This window comes from Prionailurus bengalensis, chromosome X (assembly GCF_016509475.1).
Source record: "Prionailurus bengalensis isolate Pbe53 chromosome X, Fcat_Pben_1.1_paternal_pri, whole genome shotgun sequence".
Classification (NCBI taxonomy): domain Eukaryota; kingdom Metazoa; phylum Chordata; class Mammalia; order Carnivora; family Felidae; genus Prionailurus; species Prionailurus bengalensis.
In genome coordinates this window covers 38,312,182-38,318,605 of record NC_057361.1, presented here as the reverse complement: position 1 = coordinate 38,318,605, position 6,424 = coordinate 38,312,182, and the positions used below count along the sequence as shown (strand labels likewise).

The 6,424-nt window shown below is 43.1% G+C and overlaps 1 pseudogene; it reads right to left on the bottom strand.

The window, feature by feature from the left end:
* Positions 1 to 5,404: 5,404 nt before the first annotated feature.
* Positions 5,405 to 5,947, bottom strand: LOC122477049 (annotated as a pseudogene).
* Positions 5,948 to 6,424: the final 477 nt, after the last annotated feature.

Below are 6,424 nucleotides of genomic sequence, written 5' to 3'. Positions count from 1 at the left end.
TGCAACTGTAGGCTCAGCCTTGATCTCACACGGAGCTCTGTAATGTGAAGAATGCCATGGGATTGTCCCACCTCGGGGCCAGAGGGTTGGGCTTGAATACCCCAATATTAGTGCGTCGTAATGTGCCAATGCCCAGCAAAGGGGTGTGTGTAACATCCTAGGCCTCTTTTGCATAAAGAAGTCCCTGGTTACCTGGCCCAGTTCTGGAGAGACAGGTGAGCTGGGAGCTATTAGCTAATCGTCTTAGCAGCTGGAGAATGGACACAATAGCCCTCTGAAGGGTGTCTGGGCAGGGACCCAGCAGTAACCACCACACAAGTGAGAGTGGACTGTGGAGGCTACTGGAACCTTCTACCCGCCATGGGCAGGTTGAAGCCTCACTTGTACCCTGTAGAAGCTTTGACTCTAAGTGGCTGCCGGGATGGGCTCCAACATCCTATTCGCAGATACACAGCCATCCCCAAGAGAGGGGTAGCGGCCTTATGAACGTGTGAGAAGCCAGATCTGCCTTCTAGATTTGAGGAGGCAGAGTGATGCAATGTCTGAGCTGGACAGGGTTTAAGAGTCATCAGATCCAGTGCCCTCATTTTAAAGGGAAGGACGGATTCTATATGGTTCCGCAGCTGGCAAGCAACGCAGTTAGCATCCCATCCGTGTTTTCAAATACAGCACAGGGTGGTTCTCACCTGTAGGATGAACAGGTTGAAAGGTTAATTTTCTCTGCCATCTAATTCATTAACCACTATCCCTATAACATGTGGAGTGATCCACCATGTGGCTAACTAATGTTGGCTTTTTGTTTCTTTAAGTTTATTTATTTCGAGCGAGAGTGCAAGCTCGCACGTGAGCAGAGGAGCAGCAGAAAGAGAAGGAGAGAGAATTCCCAAGCAGGCTCCCCACTGTCCGCGCAGATCCTGACGCACGGGGCATGACCTGACCCGAAATCAAGAGTCAGACACTTAACTGATTGAGCCACTCAGGGGCCCCAAACTAACATGTTTTTAATAAACTTTGTATTTTGTTGTAGACCAGTTTTAGATTTGCAGAATTTTCATGTAGATAGTGTAGAGAATTCCTGTATACACATTATTACCCCTGTTATTAACATCTGGCATTAGTACAATATGAATATATATACTTCTATGTGTAAAGAACTGTGTCTTTATTGTGCTAAAATTGGTTCACACTGACGTCTCCAATTCCAGTCCATTACGACATGAATCATTCTGGCTTCCTTCCCTGTAATCTTCCACTCCAGCAGTGAGATCTGGCTTCCATTGTCTGCCATCCATTTAATTAACTGTTCGATTCTAGTATAAATGTATGGTGTTTTCTGAATTGTTAACCCATACCCCCATGGGAAGCAATTTTATCAACTAGAGCACAGTGGTGAAATATAGAACCTTTTACTTTTAGTCTTATGAACTCCACTCATTTTCAAGTTGACTTACATCAGCACCTTTTCATCCATTACCTTCCTTGAGGCTGTTCCAATCCTTTGTAATACATTTAGATTTGTTGGTCACATTCTGCATTCTGTCCTAGGATCTCGTGGCTTCCCAAATTTTATTTTTTTAATTTGCACACATGAGGCTTAGTTTGTGCTGGTTAGCCCTATGGGTTTTGAACATTTTTTTTTAATGTTTATTTATTTTTGAGACAGAGAGAGACAGAGCATGAGCAGGGGAGGGGTAGAGAGAGAGGGAGACATAGAATCTGAAGCAGGTTCCCGGCTCTGAGCTGTCAACACAGAGCCCGACGCGGGGCTCGAACTCACGAGCCGTGAGATAATGACCTGAGCCGAAGTCAGACGCTCAACTGACTGGGCCACCCAGGCGCCCCTTGATAAATGTTTAACGCATTATTTTCACCATTATGGTGCCATAAATTCTGGAAAAGGCAAAGTATACAGACAGTAAACACGTTAATGCTATCTGCGGACTTGGGCGAATGGATATGAGGGTCCAATAGGTGAAGCACGATGTTTTTTTAGAATGAGCAAGGAAGTGTTCTTCCTGTTTCTATTTTCTGGAAGAAATTGTAAAAACTTGCTATCATTTTGTCTGTAAGTATTTGGTGAATTTGCCCAATTGAAATCATCTGGGTCTCTGGTGCTTTCTTCCTTGGAAATTAATTATTATTCCAATTTCACTAGTAGATATAAGGCTGTTCAAGTTAACTGTTCCTCCTCTGTGAGTTTTGGCAGTTTGTGTCTTTCAAGGAATTGGTCTGTTTCATCTAATTATCAAAGTTGTGGGCATAGATGTTTTCAGTTTTCTATTATCATTTTAATGTTCATGTGATTAGTAGTGAGGAACCATTTTTAATTTTTGATATTGGTAATTTGGGTCTTCAGTCTTTTTGCATTGCTTAACCTCTCTATGGGTTTATTAATTTTATTGATCTTTTGGTTTCGCAGATTTTGTCTCTTGGTTTCCTATTTTCATTTTCACAGTTTCCTACTCTTGATTTTATTTTTTCCCTACCACCTGCTTTAGGCCGAAATTGCTCTTGCTTCTCTCATTTCCTAAGGTTTAAGCTAAATTTACTGCTTTTAGATCTTTCTTCTTTTCTAATGTGTGTTTAATGTTCTAAATTTCCCTCTAAACCCTGATTTCACTGCATCTCACAAATTTTGAGAAGTTATCTTTTCTTTAAGAAAAAAAAATTTTTAATGTTGATTTATTTTTGAGAGAGGGAGAGACAGAATCTGAAGCAGGCTTCAGGCTCTGAGCTGTCAGCACAGAGCCCAACGTAGGACTCGAACCCAGGAACCGTGAGATCATGACCTCAGCCAAAGCCCGACGCTCAACAGACTGACCCACCCAAGTACCAGTCTTTTTTTCTTTCTTTCAGAGAGTGAGAGATTGCAACTGGGGGAGAGGGGCAGAGGAAGAGAGAGTCAACCTTAAGCAGGCTCCCCGCTCACTGTGGAGCCCGATGTGGGGCTCAATCCGATGACCGTAGTATCATGACCTAAGCCAAAATCAAGAGTCAGATGCTCTACTGACTGAGCCACCCAAGCAACCCAAGAAATTGCCCTTTTATTTTCGCTTAATTGAACATATTTTTATACTATGTTCTTGAGCTTTTTCCATTACCCATCTATTATTACAAAAGTGTTGCATAATATCCAAATATTTGGGAGTTTTCCAGGTATCATTTGTTGATTTCTCTTTTAAATTCCATTGTGGTCTGTGAACATATTTTGTATGGTTTCTATTTTTTAAAAATTTGTTATGGTATAGCTTATGGCCCAGAATATGATTTATCTTGGGGAATGTTCCTTGCAAGCTTAATAAGAATGTATATTCCACTGATGTTGAAAAGAATATTCTATTAACGTCAATTAGATCAAGTTGATAGCTGTTGCTGTTCAAGTCAACTGTATCCTGTTGATTTCTTACCTCCTTGACCTATCAAGTAGTGACAGAGGTGTTGAAGTCTCCTACTGTAATACTGGATTTGTCTGTTTCTCCTGTTACTTTAATCAGTGTTGGTCTCCTACAGTTTGGTGCTCTGTTGTTCGATCATATTTAGGATTTTATGCGTTTTTAGAAAATTGTTATTATTTATTCATGTTTATTCATTTTTGAGAGAGTGAGAGAGAGAGAGAGCACGAGCTGGGGAGGGACAGAATGAGGGGAGGGCACAAGATCCTACGTGGGCTCTGTGCTGATAATAGCGAGCCCGATGTGGGGTTTGAACCCATGAACCGTGAGAATGTGACCTGAGCTGAAATCAGACGCCTAACTGACTGAGCCACCCAGGTGCCTCATTGACTCCTTTGGTATTATGTCTTCCTCTTTTTATGCCTGACAAATTTCCTCTCTCTGAAGTCTACTTTGTCTCGGATGAACAACATAGATATTCTGGCTTTCTTTGATTAGTGTTAGTATAGTGCATTTTTCTTTCATTATCATCAAAGTATCACAGTCTGAATGTTTCAAGTAGATTTCTTGTGCGGTTTTGCCCTTCCAGGAAAAGTCATTGCTTTTCAGCGTGCTCAGTTTGTTTCTTGTTGTAAGGACTGAAGTGATGACTTCCGAGCTTTTTATGTCAGAACTGAAACTAGAAGTTTTACTGAAAAATCAACATCTTCGGGGCGCCTGGGTGGCTTAGTCGGTTAAGGGTCTGAGTTCGGCTCAGGTCATGAGGTCACTGCTTGTGAGTTCGAGCCCCACACTGGGCTCAGACAGCTCAGAGCCGACAGCTCAGAGCCTGGATGATTCTGTGCCTCTCTCTCTCTGCCCCTCTCTCTCCGCCCCTCTCCAGCTGACACTCTGTCTCTGTCTCTCTCTCTCTCAAAAATAAGTAAACATTAAAAACATTTTAAAATAAACATCTTGAATCACTAAATTCTATTCCTGAAACCAATATTGCTATATATGTTAACTAAAATTTAAATAAAAATTTGAAACAACAAAAAAATAAATCTTACTTTTAGATGTTTCATGGTTTAATTAAATAAATGGTGACTGAGCTTGTATTTTGTAAAAATCAACATCTTCTTTCTCTCCAACATGTATAAAGATCCTTCCCTTTTTTTCTCGCATCCTCTTTCAGAGGGTTGCCTCAGCAGAGCTGTTTGATCTCTGAGAATACTGTTTTCTTCTTTATATCACAGCTGTCTGACTTTTAAAATTCTCATAGGGCTGTACAACCTCACTTTCTATCCAGAAATTCTACTAATTCTCACATCTGGTTCCCAACAATGATGTCAGCTTCACTCATGCCTTTGTGGAACATTCTTATATACTTTCTTTTTTTTTTTTAATTTTTTTGAACGTTTATTTATTTTTGAGAGAGAGACACACAGTGCGAGTGGGGGAGGGGCAGAGAGAGAGGGAGACACAGAATTTGAAGCAGGGTCCAGGCCCCGAGCTGCCCCCACAGAGCTCAACGTGGGGCTCGAACTGACAAACCGTGCGTTCATCACCCAGGCTGAAGTCGGAGGGACGATTAACTGAGTGAGCCACCCAGGCACCCCTTACATTCTTATATACTTTCTTGTAGAGATTCCACTGTGTTTTTTTTTCCCTTTTGCTTTCCTTTGGAGGTGCTCCAGAGTGTCTGTCAAGTTATATGAATCCCAATTGAGAACCTAATTTAAATTCCTTCTCCTGGGGTCCTGAAGTGCATAAAAAGTAAAGGTTTAGAATTTGGGGTAGGTGAACATCCCGTTTCAATGTTTCTCAACAGTCAGGGTATGATGGCTTGTGCAGATCACAACAGATGACAGAGAACTGTATAGATTTTCATGTAACCAAAGAGATAGTGGGAGACATTCCAGAGTTGGGCAGGCTAGGGTTGGACGATATCTCAGGAACGCAGCTTAAAAAAAAAATAAAAAAGGCCTTTCTACTCTGTCAAACCTAGTGTTTTAGGGTTTTGCCTCTTGGTTTCAAGATGGATGCCCCATTTCTCTCTCTCTCTCTCTCTCTCTCTCTCTGGTGGTTGACATCTCTATTGCTTTGAAGGTGGGGGGCAGGTGCTCAGGAGCTCTTGGTGGGGCGGGCCTCTTCCTCTTCACCGTCACCGGCTTCTGGCTGCGAGGGATGGAGCTGACTGTGTGAATGGCAGCCACGTACGGATCTGGGTGGTCCTTGTTCTTGTGGATCCTGTGCCTGATGCTTCCGAGGGTGGCCGAGGCGTTCTTGTTCGTGGTGGTCCACGGGGCTGGTGGGTTTTCCCTGGAGGGATCTCCGCTTCATGGCCACCAACCACTATGCGTGCGTCTGCCATCAGCCCCAGGCTTCTCGCCCACAGTGTAGAGGTGAATCAGCCTGTTGTCGTTAAAGCAGTTGGGAGCCTTCAGGTTATTGGGGTCGGTGCTGAACGTCTGCTTGTTCGTCTCGATCAGGAAGCTGGAACTGTTCCTCGGGACCGTCCATTGCAGGTGGGTGGATGCTCCCTTCCCTATGGCAGCCCGAGTCGGAAAGTGCATCTATCTCTTAACAAGAAGGAGAAAGGAGGGCCCCTGTTAAGCTCTTTGTTTATAACCAGTTATATCATACGGGCACCCCTAGTGGAAGAGAGACCGGGGAAGTGAGGGGAGTCTCCCTAGGAGGTGTGCTCGGAAGGGGGAGTTGAGGATGAGTGTGAAGTAATGCGTGGCTCACCCAAGTTTCTGCAACAGTACACTATGTCATTTGTCCCTTAACTGTCTGTCATAGAAACTGGGTGGTGGAAAGTCTGATGTGCATTGAGGGGCAAGTGGTCTGACTTTGATATCAGTGTTTTTCTTCCTTCTTGTCTTTCAAGACGTATTGCATGATTCTGTTCCTCCATGAAACTGGGCCACGCCAGTCTCATTTCATGCGGAAACTCTTTATTTTCTAGGCAAGCATTTTAAATAATAAAGTTTTGATATCTACTCGAAGGCATTCTTTTTTCTGTTGATAACTTATTCATGCGGTTCTTG